General features: G+C 42.2%; 11 non-coding genes across 11 annotated transcripts; all 11 read right to left on the bottom strand.

Moving 5' to 3' along the window:
- Positions 1–3,102: 3,102 nt before the first annotated feature.
- Positions 3,103–3,184, bottom strand: trnal-cag. Its single transcript has one exon. It is a non-coding gene; the product is annotated as a tRNA-Leu (tRNA).
- Positions 3,185–5,355: 2,171 nt separating this feature from the next.
- trnal-cag lies at positions 5,356–5,437 on the bottom strand. Its single transcript has one exon. It is a non-coding gene; the product is annotated as a tRNA-Leu (tRNA).
- A 411-nt stretch (positions 5,438–5,848) lies between these two features.
- On the bottom strand, positions 5,849–5,920 carry trnaq-cug. Its single transcript has one exon. It is a non-coding gene; the product is annotated as a tRNA-Gln (tRNA).
- A 1,693-nt stretch (positions 5,921–7,613) lies between these two features.
- trnal-cag lies at positions 7,614–7,696 on the bottom strand. Its single transcript has one exon. It is a non-coding gene; the product is annotated as a tRNA-Leu (tRNA).
- A 414-nt stretch (positions 7,697–8,110) lies between these two features.
- trnaq-cug lies at positions 8,111–8,182 on the bottom strand. Its single transcript has one exon. It is a non-coding gene; the product is annotated as a tRNA-Gln (tRNA).
- Positions 8,183–9,879: 1,697 nt separating this feature from the next.
- trnal-cag lies at positions 9,880–9,962 on the bottom strand. The gene has a single exon. It is a non-coding gene; the product is annotated as a tRNA-Leu (tRNA).
- A 413-nt stretch (positions 9,963–10,375) lies between these two features.
- On the bottom strand, positions 10,376–10,447 carry trnaq-cug. The gene has a single exon. It is a non-coding gene; the product is annotated as a tRNA-Gln (tRNA).
- Positions 10,448–12,133: 1,686 nt separating this feature from the next.
- Positions 12,134–12,215, bottom strand: trnal-cag. The gene has a single exon. It is a non-coding gene; the product is annotated as a tRNA-Leu (tRNA).
- A 413-nt stretch (positions 12,216–12,628) lies between these two features.
- On the bottom strand, positions 12,629–12,700 carry trnaq-cug. Its single transcript has one exon. It is a non-coding gene; the product is annotated as a tRNA-Gln (tRNA).
- A 1,702-nt stretch (positions 12,701–14,402) lies between these two features.
- On the bottom strand, positions 14,403–14,485 carry trnal-cag. Its single transcript has one exon. It is a non-coding gene; the product is annotated as a tRNA-Leu (tRNA).
- A 4,245-nt stretch (positions 14,486–18,730) lies between these two features.
- Positions 18,731–18,813, bottom strand: trnal-cag. The gene has a single exon. It is a non-coding gene; the product is annotated as a tRNA-Leu (tRNA).
- Positions 18,814–26,763: the final 7,950 nt, after the last annotated feature.

Below are 26,763 nucleotides of genomic sequence, written 5' to 3' on the forward strand. Positions count from 1 at the left end.
TCAGGTGTCTGCACTTCCAACTTACTTTAGAAGACATAAATATTATACTTCACAAAACATATAGCTGCTGTTCAGCCATGGAAATCAATACCATGAAGGTCATGGCGCCCTGTTTTGGTGCTGACTTTGAAGTCAGAAGAGGTTTGGAGCTGTGCAGTTAGTGAGTCAACATAGTGATTGACAAGTGTTTGTAAAGGGAGCGGTCAAGGTTTGCTGCTTGATTTTATACACCTGTGACTGAAAACACAATTATAGCACAGTTTCTGTGAACCAGAGAAGATATGAAGTGTGGTTTCACCTCTAAAACCAGGTCTCACTGAGATTTGAACTCAGATCACTGGATTCAAAGACCATGGAACCACTGCTCAAAAAGAAGGTATGACTGCCAGATTGCGGCATTATGTCAACACCGTACCAGACTGATATATATATATTGTTTTATATACTGTTGATTATAAGATAAAAATCTATTAAAAATATAGAAATTATCCCAGTAAAATGCAACACAGTCCCTTCCTGGCAATCTTTCACTATCATTTCTTTGAGTGTTGATACACCAGGAACGGACAAGGACTGGTTTTGCTGTGTTCTAGTAAAATCTCTCAGTTGTAAATGTCTGTAGAACTGGCTGCGGGCTATGTCATGCTTGACAACAATTTTATCAAAGGGCAACAAGTGTTTATTATCCGGATTATAAAGATCTCCTATTTTTTGTATAACCCCTTTTCACCCCATATTTCAAATCCCCCTTCACCTTCTCCTGGGGATACTGGTCGCTTTCCCATATCGGATTGAATACTGAGAGTGAATCAACTTCATTGAGGTGAGTCTTAACTTGATGCCACATCCCCAATCATTTTTTGACCATGGGATTCTTGGTGTGTTTCTTTTAACCCTTCCCCAGCAGACAATCTATAATACTCTTAAAACATGCTTTGAATGAAAGAATCAGTGAAAAAATGGCACTTCCAGATGATTTGAAACCAAAACATGAAACATAAGCTGGTACCCACAGTAAAGATTAAATGTAAAAGCAGAATTTAAACATAACTTCGATACGAGTACAGCAAGTGCTGTAGGTAGATTTAACATGTGACTCCAGCACAGGTGCACAAGTGATTTGAGATCTCATGCATAACATCTTCATTCAGTAAACTGGCTGAAGGAAGTGGGATTTGAACGCACAATTCCAGGAGAGACTGCAGCCTAAACACAGCACCTGTGGTCGCTTGGCCATCCTGTGTCTTTTTTTGAAGTCTGATCAGGTTAGTATGCTTGTTACTTTGACAATGTTTGTAATTGTCATATTTGTCGCTCCAATTTTCAACAGTTTCTATAATTCCATTTACATGTTTATATGACCATTTTTAACTGATGTGGGGCATGATATGAACAATTAAGACTACATAGGCGGCTGTTTGGAATAATCAAAGTTACAAAACTGTACAGCAGGGGTGTGTCAAGATGCCCGGCGGGCTATGGTGCTGCATTCAAGTCACAGTCACCATTCTGGGTGTGGCTTATTATCCCACTTTTGACTCTTGAATGAAACAGCTGATTTGCACAGTAGTTGAAAAAAAAAAAATAGAGCTCTTAGTTGTGCAGCTGTCATCTCTGCATTCTTGGGGGAGTTGCAATTATTTAGACTGTTATCGCAGCTGATGTGCAGAAGAAAGAAAACATTTACTTTACCCCAAAATCCTGACTCATGCCTGTACTGAAGTCACGCAGTAACTGTGTAAATGTCTAAATGTGCAGACTTGTCCGCTGTGGACAGTTCACTTCTAAAAAAAACTTTTACATGACAGTCAAAGCTGTGATCATAAGATGCAAATATTAAACCCAAAGGTTACCTGAATGAATTTCCTAGTTTGAGTTTGTCTCCACCTGCTGGGCATCAGAAGTGTTTAGGATGGAGGATGTATTTGCAGCTGTCCTGCAGGTGGAGGTGGTGCAGGACAAGCAGAGCAGCAGGTTTGTGAGCGTGTTTAACGTTAATTAAAAAGACAAAGACGGGCTGATGAGGATGCTGTGTGATGTAGTGACAGGTATAAGGGTGTGTATAAAGATTGGGTCTCGCTGTATTGCTCAGGCTGCGCTACAGCATCTATTCACAGGCGCGATCCCACTACTGAGCGACACGGGGCTTTGACCTGCTCCGTCTCCGACCTGGGCCGGTGCACCCCTCCTTAGACGACCTGGTGGTCCCGGGCTCCCCCAGGATCACCATATCAATGCCGAACTTAGTGCGGACACCCGATCGACATAGCCTGCTGCAGCTCAGAGCTCCTGAGCTCAAACGATCCTCCAACCTCAGCCTCCCGGTAGCTTGGATTACAGGCACGCGCCACCGCACCCGGCGAGAAGCAGCTACGTTCACAGAAAGTTTTACTTTCATTCATGTGAGCTCATCAGGTTAGTGCCCATCATCAGCCAAGATGAAATGATGTAAAAAAAAAAAAAAACAAAACAAAACAAAAAAACCTAATCATTTCAAAATGAGGAAGTCAGCACAGTAATAACAGGTTGTTGGTTTTTGTTGTTGTTGTTGGTGGTTTTTTTGAAGCAAAAAAAACATGACATAGCCTTTTAATAAGCCGAAGGACAGCGTATGTGTGTGTGTGTTTGTATATTATTGTTTTGTGTGTACACTGTCAGAAATACAATAAAAATATTGAAGGATTTTTACTCAGTGTTTACAATTTTCGCAAGTGTCTGATTGAATCGATGACAGCCTCTCCTATTTTCATGCCATGACATTGGATGGGACCAATCCTTATTTTGGGATAATTGGAGTAAATAACAAAGATTGTTTCAACTTGCTGAAAGTTTTGACTTCACAAAATCAGGTTTTTAGCACATCAGTGTCAATGTGAGCACATTCAAAGATGCACACATTTAGTTGTGCAGCAGTAATCAGCTTCGTGTAGTGAATTTTATTAGAATTATGTAGAATTTTGTTACAGTGTACATCATTGGAAAATCCAGTAAAGTTCAGGGATGAACGGTGCACAACTGTCATAAGCAAGTTCTGAGAAACCTCGCGGTTAAACCAAATTTCAAGTGTATGTTGTCACAATATCAAGAAGAGCAAAGCTTCAATGTCAGAAGTGGGATTCGAACCCACGCCTCAGAGGAGACTGCGACCTGAACGCAGCGCCTTAGACCGCTCGGCCATCCTGACGTAAACAAGGCAGCCTTGTGGAAGTTACAAACTGAGATACTTGGGAAGACACAAACGTTATACTGCACATAACACATATAGCAGCTGTTGAGCCATGGAAACACATACTGGTGGCGCCCACTTTCTGTGCTGACTTTGAAGTCAGCTGTGCAGTTAGTGAGTCAGGGGAGTGTTTGTGACTTTTACGCACAAGCGCACCTCAGCACTCAGACACCCCACTCTGTAACTTTGCGTGGTGTACAACTGAATTTCAGACAGCTCACATAGTGATTGACAAGTGTTTGTAAAGGAGCGGTCAAGGTTTGCTGCTTGATTTTATACACCTGTGACTGAACACACAATTATAGCACAGTTTTGGTGTGCCAGAGAAGACGCAGCTAATGTTTCACATTCCAATCAGCGGAGAAAAACCTCAGGTCCCACCGAGATTTGAACTCGGATCGCTGGATTCAGAGTCCAGAGTGCTAAACGTTACACCATGGAACCCCGTGCGAGTGCGTGAACTGCCTGATCATGGCAACATGCCAAAAGTATTCAGCCAATGGGTTCTTTTAAGGATACTGTCAATTGTGGAGAGGCTGATGCCATTTATAGCTCGAAAATGATGATCATGCTCAGTCAGTGAGTGAGCAGAGTGTTTGTGACTTATACGCACAAGTATAAGCTCTTTAGTAGCACATAGGAATTCACAATCATTTCTAAAGGCAGAGGTCAAGGTTAGCTGCTTGATTTTATACAGTTTTGACTGAAAACACAACTGTAGCACTGTTTCTGTGAACCAGAGAAGACATGAAGTGTGGTTTCACCTCTAAAAACCAGGTCCCACTGAGATTTGAACTCAGATCACTGGATTCAAAGACCATGGAACCACTGCTCAAAAAGAAGGCATGACTGCCAGATTGCGGCATTATGTCGACACCATACCAGACTGATATATATATGAGTGAGTGAGTGAGTGAGTGAGCTTGTCTCCACCTGCTGGGCGGCAGGAGTGTTTAGGGTGGAGGATGTAGTTGCAAGTTGAGGTGGTGCAGGACAAGCAGAGCAGCAGGTTTGTGAGTGTTTTTGACGCCAATTAAAAAGATAAATAAGGACTGATGAGGCTGCTGTGTGATGTAGAGACAGGTATAAGGGTGTGTATAAAGATTGGGTCTCGCTGTATTGCTCAGGCTGCGCTACAGCATCTATTCACAGGCGCGATCCCACTACTGAGCGACACGGGGCTTTGACCTGCTCCGTCTCCGACCTGGGCCGGTGCACCCTCCTTAGACGACCTGGTGGTCCCGGGCTCCCCAGGATCACCATATCAATGCCGAACTTAGTGCGGACACCCGATCGACATAGCCTGCTGCAGCTCAGAGCTCCTGAGCTCAAACGATCCTCCAACCTCAGCCTCCCGGTAGCTTGGATTACAGGCACGCGCCACCGCACCCGGCGAGAAGCAGCTGCGTTCACAGAAAGTTTTACTTTCATTCATGTGAGCTCATCAGGTTAGTGCCCATCATCAGCCAAGATGAAATGATGTAAAAACAAAAACAAAACAAAACAAAAAAAAACCCTAATCATTTCAAAATGAGGAAGTCAGCACCGTAATAACAGGTTGTTGGTTTTTGTTGTTGTTGTTGGTGGTTTTGACCAAGCAAAAACATGACATAGCCTTTTAATAAGCCAAGGACAGCGTATGTGTGTGTGTGTTTGTATATTATTGTTTTGTGTGTACACTGTCAGAAATACAATAAAAATATTGAAGGATTTTACTCAGTGTTTACAATTTTCGCAAGTGTCTGATTGAATCGATGACAGCCTCTCATATTTTCATGCCATGACATTGGATGGGACCAATCCTTATTTTGGGATAATTGGAGTAAATAACAAAGATTGTTTCAACTTGCTGAAAGTTTTGACTTCACAAAATCAGGTTTTTAGCACATCAGTGTCAATGTGAGCACATTCAAAGATGCACACATTTAGTTGTGCAGCAGTAATCAGCTTCGTGTAGTGAATTTTATTAGAATTATGTAGAATTTTGTTACAGTGTACATCATTGGAAAATCCAGTAAAGTTCAGGGATGAACGGTGCACAACTGTCATAAGCAAGTTCTGAGAAACCTCGCGGTTAAACCAAATTTCAAGTGTATGTTGTCACAATATCAAGAAGAGCAAAGCTTCAATGTCAGAAGTGGGATTCGAACCCACGCCTCCAGAGAGACTGCGACCTGAACGCAGCGCCTTAGACCGCTCGGCCATCCTGACGTAAACAAGGCAGCCTTGTGGAAGTTACAAACTGAGATACTTGGGAAGACACAAACGTTATACTGCACATAACACATATAGCAGCTGTTGAGCCATGGAAACACATACTGGTGGCGCCCACTTTCTGTGCTGACTTTGAAGTCAGCTGTGCAGTTAGTGAGTCAGGGGTGTTTGTGACTTTTACGCACAAGCGCACCTCAGCACTCAGACACCCCACTCTGTAACTTTGCGTGGTGTACAACTGAATTTCAGACAGCTCACATAGTGATTGACAAGTGTTTGTAAAGGGAGCGGTCAAGGTTTGCTGCTTGATTTTATACACCTGTGACTGAACACACAATTATAGCACAGTTTTGGTGTGCCAGAGAAGACGCGCTAATGTTTCACATTCCAATCAGCGGAGAAAACCTCAGGTCCCACCGAGATTTGAACTCGGATCGCTGGATTCAGAGTCCAGAGTGCTAACCATTACACCATGGAACCCCGTGCGAGTGCGTGAACTGCCTGATCATGGCAACATGCCAAAAGTATTCAGCCAATGGGTTCTTTTAAGGATACTGTCAATTGTGGAGAGGCTGATGCCATTTATAGCTCGAAAATGATGATCATGCTCAGTCAGTGAGTGAGCAGAGTGTTTGTGACTTATACGCACAAGTATAAGCTCTTTAGTAGCACATAGGAATTCACAATCATTTCTAAAGGCAGAGGTCAAGGTTAGCTGCTTGATTTTATACAGTTTTGACTGAAAACACAACTGTAGCACTGTTTCTGTGAACCAGAGAAGACATGAAGTGTGGTTTCACCTCTAAAAACCAGGTCCCACTGAGATTTGAACTCAGATCACTGGATTCAAAGACCATGGAACCACTGCTCAAAAAGAAGGCATGACTGCCAGATTGCGGCATTATGTCGACACCATACCAGACTGATATATATATGAGTGAGTGAGTGAGTGAGTGAGCTTGTCTCCACCTGCTGGGCGGCAGGAGTGTTTAGGGTGGAGGATGTAGTTGCAAGTTGAGGTGGTGCAGGACAAGCAGAGCAGCAGGTTTGTGAGTGTTTTTGACGCCAATTAAAAAGATAAATAAGGACTGATGAGGCTGCTGTGTGATGTAGAGACAGGTATAAGGGTGTGTATAAAGATTGGGTCTCGCTGTATTGCTCAGGCTGCGCTACAGCATCTATTCACAGGCGCGATCCCACTACTGAGCGACACGGGGGCTTTGACCTGCTCCGTCTCCGACCTGGGCCGGTGCACCCTCCTTAGACGACCTGGTGGTCCCGGGCTCCCCAGGATCACCATATCAATGCCGAACTTAGTGCGGACACCCGATCGACATAGCCTGCTGCAGCTCAGAGCTCCTGAGCTCAAACGATCCTCCAACCTCAGCCTCCCGGTAGCTTGGATTACAGGCACGCGCCACCGCACCCGGCGAGAAGCAGCTGCGTTCACAGAAAGTTTTACTTTCATTCATGTGAGCTCATCAGGTTAGTGCCCATCATCAGCCAAGATGAAATGATGTAAAAAACAAAAAACAAAACAAAACAAAAAAACCCCTAATCATTTCAAAATGAGGAAGTCAGCACCGTAATAACAGGTTGTTGGTTTTTTGTTGTTGTTGTTGGTGGGTTTTTTTGACCAAGCAAAAACATGACATAGCCTTTTAATAAGCCGAAGGACAGCGTATGTGTGTGTGTGTTTGTATATTATTGTTTTGTGTGTACACTGTCAGAAATACAATAAAAATATTGAAGGATTTTACTCAGTGTTTACAATTTTCGCAAGTGTCTGATTGAATCGATGACAGCCTCTCATATTTTCATGCCATGACATTGGATGGGACCAATCCTTATTTTGGGATAATTGGAGTAAATAACAAAGATTGTTTCAACTTGCTGAAAGTTTTGACTTCACAAAATCAGGTTTTTAGCACATCAGTGTCAATGTGAGCACATTCAAAGATGCACACATTTAGTTGTGCAGCAGTAATCAGCTTCGTGTAGTGAATTTTATTAGAATTATGTAGAATTTTGTTACAGTGTACATCATTGGAAAATCCAGTAAAGTTCAGGGATGAACGGTGCACAACTGTCATAAGCAAGTTCTGAGAAACCTCGCGGTTAAACCAAATTTCAAGTGTATGTTGTCACAATATCAAGAAGAGCAAAGCTTCAATGTCAGAAGTGGGATTCGAACCCACGCCTCCAGAGGAGACTGCGACCTGAACGCAGCGCCTTAGACCGCTCGGCCATCCTGACGTAAACAAGGCAGCCTTGTGGAAGTTACAAACTGAGATACTTGGGAAGACACAAACGTTATACTGCACATAACACATATAGCAGCTGTTGAGCCATGGAAACACATACTGGTGGCGCCCACTTTCTGTGCTGACTTTGAAGTCAGCTGTGCAGTTAGTGAGTCAGGGGAGTGTTTGTGACTTTTACGCACAAGCGCACCTCAGCACTCAGACACCCCACTCTGTAACTTTGCGTGGTGTACAACTGAATTTCAGACAGCTCACATAGTGATTGACAAGTGTTTGTAAAGGGAGCGGTCAAGGTTTGCTGCTTGATTTTATACACCTGTGACTGAACACACAATTATAGCACAGTTTTGGTGTGCCAGAGAAGACGCGCTAATGTTTCACATTCCAATCAGCGGAGAAAAACCTCAGGTCCCACCGAGATTTGAACTCGGATCGCTGGATTCAGAGTCCAGAGTGCTAACCATTACACCATGGAACCCCGTGCGAGTGCGTGAACTGCCTGATCATGGCAACATGCCAAAAGTATTCAGCCAATGGGTTCTTTTAAGGATACTGTCAATTGTGGAGAGGCTGATGCCATTTATAGCTCGAAAATGATGATCATGCTCAGTCAGTGAGTGAGCAGAGTGTTTGTGACTTATACGCACAAGTATAAGCTCTTTAGTAGCACATAGGAATTCACAATCATTTCTAAAGGCAGAGGTCAAGGTTAGCTGCTTGATTTTATACAGTTTTGACTGAAAACACAACTGTAGCACTGTTTCTGTGAACCAGAGAAGACATGAAGTGTGGTTTCACCTCTAAAAACCAGGTCCCACTGAGATTTGAACTCAGATCACTGGATTCAAAGACCATGGAACCACTGCTCAAAAAGAAGGCATGACTGCCAGATTGCGGCATTATGTCGACACCATACCAGACTGATATATATATGAGTGAGTGAGTGAGTGAGTGAGTGAGTGAGCTTGTCTCCACCTGCTGGGCGGCAGGAGTGTTTAGGTGGAGGATGTAGTTGCAAGTTGAGGTGGTGCAGGACAAGCAGAGCAGCAGGTTTGTGAGTGTTTTTTTGACGCCAATTAAAAAGATAAATAAGGACTGATGAGGCTGCTGTGTGATGTAGAGACAGGTATAAGGGTGTGTATAAAGATTGGGTCTCGCTGTATTGCTCAGGCTGCGCTACAGCATCTATTCACAGGCGCGATCCCACTACTGAGCGACACGGGGGCTTTGACCTGCTCCGTCTCCGACCTGGGCCGGTGCACCCTCCTTAGACGACCTGGTGGTCCCGGGCTCCCCAGGATCACCATATCAATGCCGAACTTAGTGCGGACACCCGATCGACATAGCCTGCTGCAGCTCAGAGCTCCTGAGCTCAAACGATCCTCCAACCTCAGCCTCCCGGTAGCTTGGATTACAGGCACGCGCCACCGCACCCGGCGAGAAGCAGCTACGTTCACAGAAAGTTTTACTTTCATTCATGTGAGCTCATCAGGTTAGTGCCCATCATCAGCCAAGATGAAATGATGTAAAAACAAAAACAAAACAAAACAAAAAAACCCTAATCATTTCAAAATGAGGAAGTCAGCACAGTAATAACAGGTTGTTGGTTTTTGTTGTTGTTGTTGGTGGTTTTTTTGACCAAGCAAAACATGACATAGCCTTTTTAATAAGCCGAAGGACAGCGTATGTGTGTGTGTGTTTGTATATTATTGTTTTGTGTGTACACTGTCAGAAATACAATAAAAATATTGAAGGATTTTTACTCAGTGTTTACAATTTTCGCAAGTGTCTGATTGAATCGATGACAGCCTCTCATATTTTCATGCCATGACATTGGATGGGACCAATCCTTATTTTGGGATAATTGGAGTAAATAACAAAGATTGTTTCAACTTGCTGAAAGTTTTGACTTCACAAAATCAGGTTTTAGCACATCAGTGTCAATGTGAGCACATTCAAAGATGCACACATTTAGTTGTGCAGCAGTAATCAGCTTCCTGTAGTGAATTTTATTAGAATTATGTAGAATTTTGTTACAGTGTACATCATTGGAAAATCCAGTAAAGTTCAGGGATGAACGGTGCACAACTGTCATAAGCAAGTTCTGAGAAACCTCGCGGTTAAACCAAATTTCAAGTGTATGTTGTCACAATATCAAGAAGAGCAAAGCTTCAATGTCAGAAGTGGGATTCGAACCCACGCCTCCAGAGGAGACTGCGACCTGAACGCAGCGCCTTAGACCGCTCGGCCATCCTGACGTAAACAAGGCAGCCTTGTGGAAGTTACAAACTGAGATACTTGGGAAGACACAAACGTTATACTGCACATAACACATATAGCAGCTGTTGAGCCATGGAAACACATACTGGTGGCGCCCACTTTCTGTGCTGACTTTGAAGTCAGCTGTGCAGTTAGTGAGTCAGGGAGTGTTTGTGACTTTTACGCACAAGCGCACCTCAGCACTCAGACACCCCACTCTGTAACTTTGCGTGGTGTACAACTGAATTTCAGACAGCTCACATAGTGATTGACAAGTGTTTGTAAAGGGAGCGGTCAAGGTTTGCTGCTTGATTTTATACACCTGTGACTGAACACACAATTATAGCACAGTTTTGGTGTGCCAGAGAAGACGCGCTAATGTTTCACATTCCAATCAGCGGAGAAAAACCTCAGGTCCCACCGAGATTTGAACTCGGATCGCTGGATTCAGAGTCCAGAGTGCTAACCATTACACCATGGAACCCCCGTGCGAGTGCGTGAACTGCCTGATCATGGCAACATGCCAAAAGTATTCAGCCAATGGGTTCTTTTAAGGATACTGTCAATTGTGGAGAGGCTGATGCCATTTATAGCTCGAAAATGATGATCATGCTCAGTCAGTGAGTGAGCAGAGTGTTTGTGACTTATACGCACAAGTATAAGCTCTTTAGTAGCACATAGGAATTCACAATCATTTCTAAAGGCAGAGGTCAAGGTTAGCTGCTTGATTTTATACAGTTTTGACTGAAAACACAACTGTAGCACTGTTTCTGTGAACCAGAGAAGACATGAAGTGTGGTTTCACCTCTAAAAACCAGGTCCCACTGAGATTTGAACTCAGATCACTGGATTCAAAGACCATGGAACCACTGCTCAAAAAGAAGGCATGACTGCCAGATTGCGGCATTATGTCGACACCATACCAGACTGATATATATATGAGTGAGTGAGTGAGTGAGTGAGCTTGTCTCCACCTGCTGGGCGGCAGGAGTGTTTAGGGTGGAGGATGTAGTTGCAAGTTGAGGTGGTGCAGGACAAGCAGAGCAGCAGGTTTGTGAGTGTTTTTGACGCCAATTAAAAAGATAAATAAGGACTGATGAGGCTGCTGTGTGATGTAGAGACAGGTATAAGGGTGTGTATAAAGATTGGGTCTCGCTGTATTGCTCAGGCTGCGCTACAGCATCTATTCACAGGCGCGATCCCACTACTGAGCGACACGGGGGCTTTGACCTGCTCCGTCTCCGACCTGGGCCGGTGCACCTCCTTAGACGACCTGGTGGTCCCGGGCTCCCCAGGATCACCATATCAATGCCGAACTTAGTGCGGACACCCGATCGACATAGCCTGCTGCAGCTCAGAGCTCCTGAGCTCAAACGATCCTCCAACCTCAGCCTCCCGGTAGCTTGGATTACAGGCACGCGCCACCGCACCCGGCGAGAAGCAGCTGCGTTCACAGAAAGTTTTACTTTCATTCATGTGAGCTCATCAGGTTAGTGCCCATCATCAGCCAAGATGAAATGATGTAAAAACAAAAAACAAAACAAAACAAAAAACCCTAATCATTTCAAAATGAGGAAGTCAGCACCGTAATAACAGGTTGTTGGTTTTTGTTGTTGTTGTTGGTGGTTTTTTGACCAAGCAAAAACATGACATAGCCTTTTAATAAGCCGAAGGACAGCGTATGTGTGTGTGTGTTTGTATATTATTGTTTTGTGTGTACACTGTCAGAAATACAATAAAAATATTGAAGGATTTTACTCAGTGTTTACAATTTTCGCAAGTGTCTGATTGAATCGATGACAGCCTCTCATATTTTCATGCCATGACATTGGATGGGACCAATCCTTATTTTGGGATAATTGGAGTAAATAACAAAGATTGTTTCAACTTGCTGAAAGTTTTGACTTCACAAAATCAGGTTTTAGCACATCAGTGTCAATGTGAGCACATTCAAAGATGCACACATTTAGTTGTGCAGCAGTAATCAGCTTCGTGTAGTGAATTTTATTAGAATTATGTAGAATTTTGTTACAGTGTACATCATTGGAAAATCCAGTAAAGTTCAGGGATGAACGGTGCACAACTGTCATAAGCAAGTTCTGAGAAACCTCGCGGTTAAACCAAATTTCAAGTGTATGTTGTCACAATATCAAGAAGAGCAAAGCTTCAATGTCAGAAGTGGATTCGAACCCACGCCTCCAGAGGAGACTGCGACCTGAACGCAGCGCCTTAGACCGCTCGGCCATCCTGACGTAAACAAGGCAGCCTTGTGGAAGTTACAAACTGAGATACTTGGGAAGACACAAACGTTATACTGCACATAACACATATAGCAGCTGTTGAGCCATGGAAACACATACTGGTGGCGCCCACTTTCTGTGCTGACTTTGAAGTCAGCTGTGCAGTTAGTGAGTCAGGGGAGTGTTTGTGACTTTTACGCACAAGCGCACCTCAGCACTCAGACACCCCACTCTGTAACTTTGCGTGGTGTACAACTGAATTTCAGACAGCTCACATAGTGATTGACAAGTGTTTGTAAAGGGAGCGGTCAAGGTTTGCTGCTTGATTTTATACACCTGTGACTGAACACACAATTATAGCACAGTTTTGGTGTGCCAGAGAAGACGCGCTAATGTTTCACATTCCAATCAGCGGAGAAAACCTCAGGTCCCACCGAGATTTGAACTCGGATCGCTGGATTCAGAGTCCAGAGTGCTAACCATTACACCATGGAACCCCGTGCGAGTGCGTGAACTGCCTGATCATGGCAACATGCCAAAAAGTATTCAGCCAATGGGTTCTTTTAAGGATACTGTCAATTGTGGAGAGGCTGATGCCATTTATAGCTCGAAAATGATGATCATGCTCAGTCAGTGAGTGAGCAGAGTGTTTGTGACTTATACGCACAAGTATAAGCTCTTTAGTAGCACATAGGAATTCACAATCATTTCTAAAGGCAGAGGTCAAGGTTAGCTGCTTGATTTTATACAGTTTTGACTGAAAACACAACTGTAGCACTGTTTCTGTGAACCAGAGAAGACATGAAGTGTGGTTTCACCTCTAAAAACCAGGTCCCACTGAGATTTGAACTCAGATCACTGGATTCAAAGACCATGGAACCACTGCTCAAAAAGAAGGCATGACTGCCAGATTGCGGCATTATGTCGACACCATACCAGACTGATATATATATGAGTGAGTGAGTGAGTGAGTGAGTGAGTGAGCTTGTCTCCACCTGCTGGGCGGCAGGAGTGTTTAGGGTGGAGGATGTAGTTGCAAGTTGAGGTGGTGCAGGACAAGCAGAGCAGCAGGTTTGTGAGTGTTTTGACGCCAATTAAAAAGATAAATAAGGACTGATGAGGCTGCTGTGTGATGTAGAGACAGGTATAAGGGTGTGTATAAAGATTGGGTCTCGCTGTATTGCTCAGGCTGCGCTACAGCATCTATTCACAGGCGCGATCCCACTACTGAGCGACACGGGGGCTTTGACCTGCTCCGTCTCCGACCTGGGCCGGTGCACCCCTCCTTAGACGACCTGGTGGTCCCGGGCTCCCCCAGGATCACCATATCAATGCCGAACTTAGTGCGGACACCCGATCGACATAGCCTGCTGCAGCTCAGAGCTCCTGAGCTCAAACGATCCTCCAACCTCAGCCTCCCGGTAGCTTGGATTACAGGCACGCGCCACCGCACCCGGCGAGAAGCAGCTACGTTCACAGAAAGTTTTACTTTCATTCATGTGAGCTCATCAGGTTAGTGCCCATCATCAGCCAAGATGAAATGATGTAAAAACAAAAACAAAACAAAACAAAAAAACCCCTAATCATTTCAAAATGAGGAAGTCAGCACAGTAATAACAGGTTGTTGGTTTTTTGTTGTTGTTGTTGGTGGGTTTTTTTGACCAAGCAAAAACATGACATAGCCTTTTTAATAAGCCGAAGGACAGCGTATGTGTGTGTGTGTTTGTATATTATTGTTTTGTGTGTACACTGTCAGAAATACAATAAAAATATTGAAGGATTTTTACTCAGTGTTTACAATTTTCGCAAGTGTCTGATTGAATCGATGACAGCCTCTCATATTTTCATGCCATGACATTGGATGGGACCAATCCTTATTTTGGGATAATTGGAGTAAATAACAAAGATTGTTTCAACTTGCTGAAAGTTTTGACTTCACAAAATCAGGTTTTAGCACATCAGTGTCAATGTGAGCACATTCAAAGATGCACACATTTAGTTGTGCAGCAGTAATCAGCTTCCTGTAGTGAATTTTATTAGAATTATGTAGAATTTTGTTACAGTGTACATCATTGGAAAATCCAGTAAAGTTCAGGGATGAACGGTGCACAACTGTCATAAGCAAGTTCTGAGAAACCTCGCGGTTAAACCAAATTTCAAGTGTATGTTGTCACAATATCAAGAAGAGCAAAGCTTCAATGTCAGAAGTGGGATTCGAACCCACGCCTCCAGAGGAGACTGCGACCTGAACGCAGCGCCTTAGACCGCTCGGCCATCCTGACGTAAACAAGGCAGCCTTGTGGAAGTTACAAACTGAGATACTTGGGAAGACACAAACGTTATACTGCACATAACACATATAGCAGCTGTTGAGCCATGGAAACACATACTGGTGGCGCACACTTTCTGTGCTGACTTTGAAGTCAGCTGTGCAGTTAGTGAGTCAGGGGAGTGTTTGTGACTTTTACGCACAAGCGCACCTCAGCACTCAGACACCCCACTCTGTAACTTTGCGTGGTGTACAACTGAATTTCAGACAGCTCTTTAGTACCACATAGTGATTGACAAGTGTTTGTAAAGGGAGCGGTCAAGGTTTGCTGCTTGATTTCATACACCTGTGACTGAAAACACAATTATAGCACAGTTTTGGTGTGCCAGAGAAGACGCGCTAATGTTTCACATTCCAATCAGCGGAGAAAAACCTCAGGTCCCACCGAGATTTGAACTCGGATCGCTGGATTCAGAGTCCAGAGTGCTAAACGTTACACCATGGAACCCCCGTGCGAGTGCGTGAACTGCCTGATCATGGCAACATGCCAAAAAGTATTCAGCCAATGGGTTCTTTTAAGGATACTGTCAATTGTGGAGAGGCTGATGCCATTTATAGCTCGAAAATGATGATCATGCTCAGTCAGTGAGTGAGCAGAGTGTTTGTGACTTATACGCACAAGTATAAGCTCTTTAGTAGCACATAGGAATTCACAATCATTTCTAAAGGCAGAGGTCAAGGTTAGCTGCTTGATTTTATACAGTTTTGACTGAAAACACAACTGTAGCACTGTTTCTGTGAACCAGAGAAGACATGAAGTGTGGTTTCACCTCTAAAAACCAGGTCCCACTGAGATTTGAACTATGTGCACAAAAACAAAAACACCATTACTTCTTATAACTGTGCTGAATTCCTTCTTTTGAAATGATCTGGTTTTTGTTTTTGTTTTTTACAGGATTACATCTTGGCTGAAGATGGGCACTATCCTGATGATGTCACTTGACTGATAGTTAAAACCTCTTTCAGTGAGGCTGCATCTTGCCTGGTGTGGTGGCGCGTTCCTGTAATCTAAGTTGCCGGGAGGCTGAGGTTGGACGTTTGTTTGAGCTCAGGAGCTCTGAGCTACAGCAGGCTATGCTGATCAGGTGTCTGCACTTCCAACTTACTTTAGAAGACATAAATATTATACTTCACAAAACATATAGCTGCTGTTCAGCCATGGAAATCAATACCATGAAGGTCATGGCGCCCTGTTTTGGTGCTGACTTTGAAGTCAGAAGAGGTTTGGAGCTGTGCAGTTAGTGAGTCAACATAGTGATTGACAAGTGTTTGTAAAGGGAGCGGTCAAGGTTTGCTGCTTGATTTTATACACCTGTGACTGAAAACACAATTATAGCACAGTTTCTGTGAACCAGAGAAGATATGAAGTGTGGTTTCACCTCTAAAAACCAGGTCTCACTGAGATTTGAACTCAGATCACTGGATTCAAAGACCATGGAACCACTGCTCAAAAAGAAGGTATGACTGCCAGATTGCGGCATTATGTCAACACCGTACCAGACTGATATATATATATTGTTTTATATACTGTTGATTATAAGATAAAAAATCTATTAAAAAATATAGAAATTATCCCAGTAAAGTGCAACACAGTCCCTTCCCTGGCAATCTTTCACTATCATTTCTTTGAGTGTTGATACACCAGGAACGGACAAGGACTGGTTTTGCTGTGTTCTAGTAAAATCTCTCAGTTGTAAATGTCTGTAGAACTGGCTGCGGGCTATGTCATGCTTGACAACAATTTTATCAAAGGGCAACAAGTGTTTATTATCCGGATTATAAAGATCTCCTATTTTTGTATAACCCCTTTTCACCCCATATTTCAAATCCCCCTTCACCTTCTCCTGGGGGATACTGGTCGTTTCCCCATATCGGATTGAATACTGAGAGTGAATCAACTTCATTGAGGTGAGTCTTAACTTGATGCCACATCCCCAATCATTTTTTTTTTTTGACCATGGGATTCTTGGTGTTTCTTTTAACCCTTCCCCAGCAGACAATCTATAATACTCTTAAAACATGCTTTGAATGAAAGAATCAGTGAAAAATGGCACTTCCAGATGATTTGAAACCAAAACATGAAACATAAGCTGGTACCCACAGTAAAGATTAAATGTAAAAGCAGAATTTAAACATAACTTCGATACGAGTACAGCAAGTGCTGTAGGTAGATTTAACATGTGACTCCAGCACAGGTGCACAAGTGATTTGAGACTGCGCATAACATCTTCATTCACTAAACTGGCTGAAGGAAGTGGGATTTGAACGCACAATTCCAGGAGAGACTGCAGCCTAAACACAGCACCTGTGGTCGCTTGGCCATCCTGTGTCTTTTTGAAGTCTGATCAGGTTAGTATGCTTGTTACTTTGACAATGTTTGTAATTGTCATATTTGTCGCCCAATTTTCAACAGTTTCTATAATTCCATTTACATGTTTATATGACCATTTTAACTGATGTGGGGCATGATATGAACAATTAAGACTACATAGGCGGCTGTTTGGAATAATTAAAGTTACAAAACTGTACAGCAGGGGGTGTCAAGATGCCCGGGCGGGCTATGGTGCTGCATTCAAGTCACAGTCACCATTCTGGGTGTGGCTTATTATCCCACTTTTGACTCTTGAATGAAACAGCTGATTTGCACAGTAGTTGAAAAAAAAAAAAATAGAGCTCTTAGTTGTGCAGCTGTCATCTCTGCATTCTTGGGGGAGTTGCAATTATTTAGACTGTTATCGCAGCTGATGTGCAGAAGAAAGAAAACATTTACTTTACCCCAAAATCCTGACTCATGCCTGTACTGAAGTCACGCAGTAACTGTGTAAATGTCTAAATGTGCAGACTTGTCCGCTGTGGACAGTTCACTTCTAAAAAAAAAAACCTTTTTACATGACAGTCAAAGCTGTGATCATAAGATGCAAATATTAAACCCAAAGGTTACCTGAATGAATTTCCTAGTTTGAGTTTGTCTCCACCTGCTGGGCATCAGAAGTGTTTAGGATGGAGGATGTATTTGCAGCTGTCCTGCAGGTGGAGGTGGTGCAGGACAAGCAGAGCAGCAGGTTTGTGAGCGTGTTTAACGTTAATTAAAAAGACAAAGACGGGCTGATGAGGATGCTGTGTGATGTAGAGACAGGTATAAGGGTGTGTATAAAGATTGGGTCTCGCTGTATTGCTCAGGCTGCGCTACAGCATCTATTCACAGGCGCGATCCCACTACTGAGCGACACGGGGGCTTTGACCTGCTCCGTCTCCGACCTGGGCCGGTGCACCCCTCCTTAGACGACCTGGTGGTCCCGGGCTCCCCCAGGATCACCATATCAATGCCGAACTTAGTGCGGACACCCGATCGACATAGCCTGCTGCAGCTCAGAGATCCTGAGCTCAAACGATCCTCCAACCTCAGCCTCCCGGTAGCTTGGATTACAGGCACGCGCCACCGCACCCGGCGAGAAGCAGCTACGTTCACAGAAAGTTTTACTTTCATTCATGTGCGCTCATCAGGTTAGTGCCCATCATCAACCAAGATGAAATGATGTAAAAAAAAAAACAAAAAAAAAAACAAAAAAACAACAACAACTAATCATTTCAAAATGAGGAAGTCAGCACAGTAATAACAGGTTGTTGGTTTTTTGTTGTTTTTTTTGTTTTTGTTTTTACCAAGCAAAAACATGACATAGCCTTTTTAATAAGCCGAAGGACAGCGTATGTGTGTGTGTGTTTGTATATTATTGTTTTGTGTGTACACTGTCAGAAATACAATAAAAATATTGAAGGATTTTTACTCAGTGTTTACAATTTTCGCAAGTGTCTGATTGAATTGATGACAGCCTCTCCTATTTTCATGCCATGACATTGGATGGGACCAATCCTTATTTTGGGATAATTGGAGTAAATAACAAAGATTGTTTCAACTTGCTGAAAGTTTTGACTTCACAAAATCAGGTTTTTAGCACATCAGTGTCAATGTGAGCACATTCAAAGATGCACACATTTAGTTGTGCAGCAGTAATCAGCTTCCTGTAGTGAATTTTATTAGAATTATGTAGAATTTTGTTACAGTGTACATCATTGGAAAATCCAGTAAAGTTCAGGGATGAACGGTGCACAACTGTCATAAGCAAGTTCTGAGAAACCTCGTGGTTAAACCAAATTTCAAGTGTATGTGATCACAATATCAAGAAGAGTAAAGCTTCAATGTCAGAAGTGCGATTCGAACCGACGCCTCCAGAGGAGACTGCGACCTGAACGCAGCGCCTTAGACCGCTCGGCCATCCTGACGTAAACAAGGCAGCCTTGTGGAGGTTACAAACTGAGATACTTGGGAAGACACAAACGTTATACTGCACACAACACATATAGCAGCTGTTGAGCCATGGAAACACATACTGGTGGCGCACACTTTCTGTGCTGACTTTGAAGTCAGCTGTGCAGTTAGTGAGTCAGGGGAGTGTTTGTGACTTTTACGCACAAGCGCACCTCAGCACTCAGACACCCCACTCTGTAACTTTGCGTGGTGTACAACTGAATTTCAGACAGCTCTTTAGTACCACATAGTGATTGACAAGTGTTTGTAAAGGGAGCGGTCAAGGTTTGCTGCTTGATTTTATACACTTCCGACTGAAAACACAATTATAGCACAGTTTTGGTGTGCCAGAGAAGATCGCTGGATTCAGAGTCCAGATTCAGAGTCCAGAGTGCTAACCATTACACTATGGAACCATCGCGGAGCCGCACTGACTACCACATTCACACAACCTGGCGACACGATACCAGACTCAACCCAGAAAAAAAAATTGGGGGATACTGTACTAAGATGGAAAACAAAATAAGACACGTTATGATTAATAAGTTACTTCAAATTATTTTAAAGGTAAAGAGCAAAAACTGTAATAAATAAATACATGAGGGAATAAAATGAAAGAAAGACCTTATGGTTAATGAAACAGAGGTCATAAGAGCTCATAAGAGGGAAAAAGAACTGACTGAAGTTATCAAAAACCTCACCGATAGTTCTTGTTTTAAATACCTTTGACTGAGCTGAGAGGAATTTTCTCAATACTGTTAGATAATAATCATAAATTTTTACATTTGTGGAGCTGCAGCCTCATTCACGGGACTTTTTAACTTTGCCTGCGGTGATATCATGCCTGAGGTGATATCATCACACCAGGCTTGTGCCCATCATCAGCCAAGCTGTAACACAGTATTTTATGAGATAGATAGATAGATAGATAGATAGATAGCAGTACAAACATCTTTCCAGATAAAATTACCTTGTTTTTTTATACATCTTCCAGTCTGTGAAGTGAAACGTTGTGTGGATGAATGCGAAAGCTTGGGATGAGGGTCAGAGGAGAGTAGCTAGGGTTTTGGCACCCCGCTAGTTCTAACAGAGAGAGTGCATTGTTCTCTGACCTAAATTTCATGACATGGAACTGCAGAATAAAAATAAGGTCAGAGTGAATTGGACGCAGCAGCAATGTATTCACTCTCCACCGCCCCACACAAATTGGTCAGACTATGACATCATCCAACTGTCAAAAAGTATTTTAAGACTAATTAGGAAAGTGCATTTTAGGAAAGATGTTCCTCATTTTTGCAGCTTTGGAGCAACTTTTCCAAAATATGCATTCACTGATTAGTTAATGATAAATGTTAAGATAAAGGAAAAGGTCAAGGAACACCAGAACCTCTTGTACTCACAAATGTGAAGCTGTATTTCAGAGCAATCACTGTATACACAGCATACTAGGAGAAGGATGTAATAAATGAGGCATCATGCTTTCAGAGGCACAGTCAAGGTCACATTAAGGCCACACATTAGAAAGACTACAAGGAAATCTTTCTAAGTTTAAACAATTTCAAGCCCAGTGTTTCCTCACCTGTTCAGCAGTACTCAGTTTTCCATTCACTTGACTTTCACCTGTCAATACACCTGCTCTCATTCCACTACAAACGAGCCACTCGGAATGTATTTCTATCTACCACACATAAGTGTTTTCTTGTAAGACGTTTGGCAAGTCACAGTAAGAAAAACAAATGTGTCAATTTGAAGGTCAAACCCCATTTAGTTGCTTTGGTTTTAGGGCCCTGTAAACCCCACTTTCATCTCAGCTGTTCTGCTTGGGTGCAAAACACTCTGAAGTATAATGTATAATAAACAGAAAAGAGACATTAAAATGCTCTTTTTGTCCAGCAGGCTCATCAGCATCTAAAAGACATCTAGCGGCATCATCACATTCACGGGGGTGTCTTGTCGAGGTCCCACTTGTCATTTCTCTGTGCCTGTTAGCTCATCTCGGTGCGTGGAGGAGGTGGTAGAGGGAAAATATAAATCCCACTCTCCTTTTTTATCACACTGACTCCATTCTTCACGGGTCTTGATGAGACAGGGGAGCAAACCTGGGTGGAGTCTGGAGATTTATGACTGCCAGAAGTGTGCTGGCCATTAGATCCCAGTGTCCTGCTAATGAACAATCACACTGAGAGGTACAGTATCTTTGGAGCTCATCGATCAAGAGTCATCCTCAGGGACGTGCAAGCTGTAGTCTGACAAGGTGGCACCAAAGGACAACAAGATTCATCTTTGTTTTCTACTCAGACTTGTACTCAGACTCATGCTGGATCGTGTGGTGTAGTGTATCTGACAGAACACCACATGTTGTAAGTTTATAGTTTTAGGTTTCACGTGTTTTTCTAAATCAGAGCTGAATTGCAACAGATTAACACAATAAAGTTGCAATTAATGAATCAGTTTAGGATGTGCCAGACTGATAGTACCAGCAAAACTGTCCCTGCATAACTCTAACCACAAACCCCCCAACATGCAATCACACCATCGTTACTCCTTTTGCCCCCTTGGGTATTGATGTGCAGTCGGCAGCCTCAGCTGCTGGTGATGCAGAACCTTCCCCGTGTTGTCATCAGTGTTGTGGCGTCTCATGGGAGAGCAGAGATGAGTGCTGTAATTAGCGGGGAATGAGGCCAGCAGCAACAAGAGCGTCTGTGTGGGGCCCCCTCTGGCCTCTGGGGACTCTGAGACGCGTGGCTAACCTGTGGTGCACTACCTGTGGCACTGAGGGCTGATGTGTTAGACACACAGTAATGTGCCTTTATTTGAATTTTGCTTCCAAGGAGCCGGATTTTCTTGTATTTTTTAAAAAGTTGTTTTTGAGTAGTAATTCTACAGGACTTGTGAAGGTCTTTGTTTGGCCATTGGCTGCTTTTTTACTTATTTTCAATCCATTTCAGATATATGTTTTTTTTAAGCTCGTTAACTCTCATCTATGAATCATTAAGGTACAAAAAAGGTCCATGACTAAAGAGGAGAACCAGCGTTCTACACACACAAAATCCACCTAACTTGACACAAGACTTGAGAGCCACATCTGGACCTTCAGTCTACTGTTCACTGAAACCTCATCAGCAATGGCCTCAGTGGAAGGGTGGCTGTCAAGAAGCCATTCTTAAGGAAAGGAAATAGGGGTGAAAGGATGAGGTATGCTAAATTACACAAGAACTGAACTGAAAATGAGTGGCGTAAGGTCTGATAAATAACTGTTTGATTGTTATTTATCCTTATTTTAGGTTTTGCACTGTTAGACTACACACTGTGTGATTATTTCTGTAAATACCAGGTGAAGTGACAATTTGAGCCAGTGGTGTTGGGGATCTCCACAACTGATGGAATTATAAATACAGAAAAGTACTGTCAGAGTTTGATTGACCATGTAATGCCATCTGGAAAGTGTCTGATTTCCCTGTCATTTTTTAGTATAGCAATGATCCCAAACACACAGTGAGTGCAGTAAAAACATAACTGGATGGAAAAAACACACAACTGAGCACTTTACTTTACTGGATTTGCCACCACAGTCCCTCAGCCTCAACATTATTGAAGCAGTGTGGATCATCTTGACAGAGAACAGGGCAAAAGGCAACCAACATCAAAGAGGGAGAAGCCTGGAGAACTATTCCTGAAGACTACTTAAAGAAATGACAAAAGAGAGTACAGTCTGTACTGAAGAATAAAAGTAGTCATACCAAAGATAGATTTTTATGCGAGTTAGAATCATAGAACCTCTTAGATACTGTATTTCCATGCATGTTTGCAAATGTTTCAATAAATTGCTGCACCCATTTCCAATTTAGGGCACGAGGAGTGATTCAAGAGTTTGGAATAGTACTGTAAAAACAATGTTCTTTAATTTGTCCCAGTTGGAAAAGCAGAGGTGCAAAAAATAAAATCAACATGTCAAATACTGGCATGGTTTCAGATACAGTTGATTGGAGCTACTATTAATGCTAAAAAAAAATATCTGTGTTTTATCTGTATGCTGACACAAAGACTATGTTAAAAAGAATTACAAGAATATTGCCAGCAGGAAAAACAGAAAGATAATCAGTGTGCAAGACCAGAAGCAAAAAGGAATGGATGAGTGTCCTCATGCAAAATCATAAATTTAGTGAAATAAATTATTTCTTTTACACAGGACGAGGATAAACTAAATGAACTCCAACAAATAAACTAACACTAATTTAATCCAGATTAAAATTCTGTGGATTTATATGGTGTCAAAGACATGAAATGACTGTTTATATACTTAATTAATCTTTATGAAGAATTTGTTTTGTTTTGTTCTCTCCTGGAAAATCAGAGCTCACCAAATGTCTTATCATCTTTTCACTGTTAGAATGCACTGTAATAAATGACTTGTGTTTCCACTGTGTGTGTGTGTATGTGCGTATGTGTGTGTGTCTGTGTGTGTGTTACAGCCCCAGTCTCTGTGTCTGCATGCGCTGGTGTGTGCAGGTGTATGACTGCTGCTTATGCTCCATCTGCGTCTGCCGCTGATGAGTAAAGCCATGAAATAGATCCAGCTGGAGATGTGCAGAGGAGCTTGGGGCCTCCTGGGAAATCATCCACACTTCCACCAGCACCATTTTGTCCACTTCCTTAGCACCCCAGAGAGCTATCAATAAGTGGGTAATTGAATTTTAAGCACAAACACTGCTGTCAAATGAGTGTTGCTGTGGTGGTGGTGGTGGTGGTGTGTGTGTGTGTGTGTGTGTGTGTGTGTGTGTGTGTGTGTGTGTGTGTGTGTGTGTGTGTGTGTGTGTGTGTGTGTGTGTGTGTGTGATGGGGCATGTTTAGCTGTGTGAACATGGTGATGCTCTCTGCGGACTTTGCGCAGAGAGGATGAATGTTTAATCCATTAAATAACAATTACAGCCTGTAATGGTCCAGAGAGGCTGGTGGAAGGAGGGAGAGAGGAAACATAGCTGGACTGTTCACAAGCCTCTGAACAGCGTGCATCCATTAAATGTGATTATCGCATACGCGTACAGACAAAATGAAGATGTAAGACTAATAACATGTGCATAGATTCTCTTTAATGCTCTCAAGTTAATACACGTGTCTTGTGTTAACAGTAAGGTGATTTCTGGGGTGTTTTGTAATGTTAAGGGGATGCATAAATGCTCTGCACTTAAATACACACATGTAGATGACATTTAAGTATTTATCACTGTGTTTGATTTAGTGTATTTAATACAGGTAATGCTTGTGACCTTGTGAGCTTTTAAATGGAAAAAAGGAACACTTCAAGTGTAAACATGCCACAGCTCATACCTTGGGAAGATATCTCCACCTATAATCATTATGCAAGAGGGTATGTTAGGTTGGCCGGGTCTCTCTTGGAAATGAGATTTAAATCTCAATCAGTCTTCTCACCTGGATAAATAACGGATAATGACATAATGAATGAAAGATACTCTATGATATAGCTTGTAGCACTTAAAATGCTAAATATTTATGATGTAAGAAGGGGAATTATTATTCGTTCTTTCCTCCAAAGTGCCTCAAAGGTCCTCATTAAATGAAATGATTTGTCTTCCGTGCATCCTAAATCCAGATTCATTTCATGGTAAATGGAGGGAAATTAAACCACAAGTTGGCAGCTGTAATACAAAGTGCCACCAAAATAAATGATAATGATGCAAGCGCACCTACAGCTCTGCAGCCTTATAGCTTATTTAATTCAGTGACCTCTGAACTCACTTGTAAGCACCCAATGTCTGAACTTGGATTCGGTTAATGGTGTTGCCAGTATTTTTATTTAATTATGGGAAACGTTCATAAGAACAGGCATGTCACAGTAATAAAATAAATAAATGTAAAAAAAAAATGGGTGAACAGATGTTTGAGGAAATTACATTTCCACTCCAGCTGTAAAGGAAATATCTGATCTGCATAACAAAATAATATTCTAGTGGCTTTAAAATAGAAAACAGCAACTATGTTAATTAAGGGTCATTCATGTGAATCAGGAGGCTAAAAGGAGAAGGTGGAGAAGATGATCAAAAGTGTGAATATTTTATTGATTTAATTGTTAGAAAGACTAAAAACATCTACACTTGATATGAAGAAAAGGTATAATCTTATTGCCAACTACAGTGCAAATACTGACTACATGTTTTGTGAACTTAGCTGACATGACATAGTGTTTTATAGTATTTATGTTTGGGATTCTGTCAGTGTGCTGCAAATAAGGAAGGATAAGGATCATTTTGCATGTATGTGTTTGGCACATATAAACTGACATTAAAGAAAAAAAGGTATACAGGTAAGATTTGTCTGATCACACTAACACACTGACCTTTACCCTGACCAGACAAACACCGCTCACACTCGCAGCTCGATGAACGCGGTTTGTCAGTGCGATCGTTAAGTTGCACTCGTGATCCAAAATGAGTTTGCTAGCTGTGGATTTCTCATGCTGCTCACACAATGGCCTGTATACGGGAGCTGCCTGGTGGCATTGCTTAATTAGGCGAACAGTTGATTCATTTGCACTAATTGACAGCTAATTAAAGGAGTGAGGGCACATCAAGCTGATGTCCCTCTGAGCTGGGCCTTGACTGCGGATGATCATAGGGAGAACATATTATGGAATATTGAATCTTCTGAGAACCAGCTGCCATTAGAAGAGGCCTCAAACATATGGACGAGTCTGCGAGGCTGTGAGTGTTTAAACAGGCTCATCCTACAGTGTTGAAATGCAGCCTGTAGAGCCCAGCTGCTTATGAGCCAAGGCTTCATTGATTGCTAGAAAAAAAGAGATTGAATAGGACCTAAAATTGGTGTAAAAGGCTGTATAATCAACAAACAGGAAAGATTTACAAGCAAGTACCCTCAGAAATGTAAAAATCACACCTTCATAACAAACTGAGCTCTCGAAACAGAAAAAAAATGTTTCACCAAAATCTACATTAGATTTAAAATTTAAAGTTGACAATTCTTATACAACAATGGATCAAAAGACCACTGATAGACGTTGTAAAGAAGAGTGGTCCATAATTTCTCTACAATGATATGACAGACTGATAAAGTCACAGAGAAACCAAACACTCATGTTATTGCTGCTAAATGTGGTTCTATAGAATTTCACACGCTGCTTGTGCTTAATAAATAATGATGAGGTATATTTAAATCATTACAAGGCCGGGTAAAGACCAGATGAGATTTTACACATCCTGATATGCAAAATCTTAACACTGGCAGAGAGCATACTATCTTTTTACAATTAGCTGTCATTAGGTTTTCCTGCTATAAAGTTTTCTTGCTGTTGTCACTGGTATTAGAGGAGCTTGGCTGTAATGTTTGATACTGTATCTATGCTGTGTGGTCATGTAAAAGCAGAAGACAAATATTAGGACAGTGGATCCTCCCATCAGCAACCTTTACAGCTCTATTAACTCCAATTACAGGTAAGAATGGCAGAACTTTAGGTACTTCATAATAAGACTCTAACTTGAAACATATTGGAATACTATACTATTTGTCATGGGCTGTACTGGCAAGAGTTTTATTTGTTCTTTTCTATGTTTCAATTTTTTAAAATGTCTGCAAGTGTTGAATTTCTTGCACTTTACTCACAAGATTTAAAATAATCAGTGACATTTATCAGAATGGTAAAAATGTAACTTTAAGTGTGATTTTCATTATTTTTAGCATCTATGTTACTGCTAAAACTAAAACGTAATACTGTTTTTTTGTTTTCTTTTGTTTTTTATAAGGACATGAATCTGTCTGTTTAATAAGCTCCCTAAATTTTGAATGTCTGTCTGGAGTTCCCTGCGAGACTTTTGCAGGCTCTCCTTGGGCCAGGCACCACACTCTCCACAGGAAACCAGGAATAGGCTGTCTTCATGTCTGCTGGTACTGCC

The sequence above is a fragment of the Oreochromis aureus genome, linkage group 15 (genome assembly GCF_013358895.1).
Source record: "Oreochromis aureus strain Israel breed Guangdong linkage group 15, ZZ_aureus, whole genome shotgun sequence".
NCBI classification, from domain to species: domain Eukaryota; kingdom Metazoa; phylum Chordata; class Actinopteri; order Cichliformes; family Cichlidae; genus Oreochromis; species Oreochromis aureus.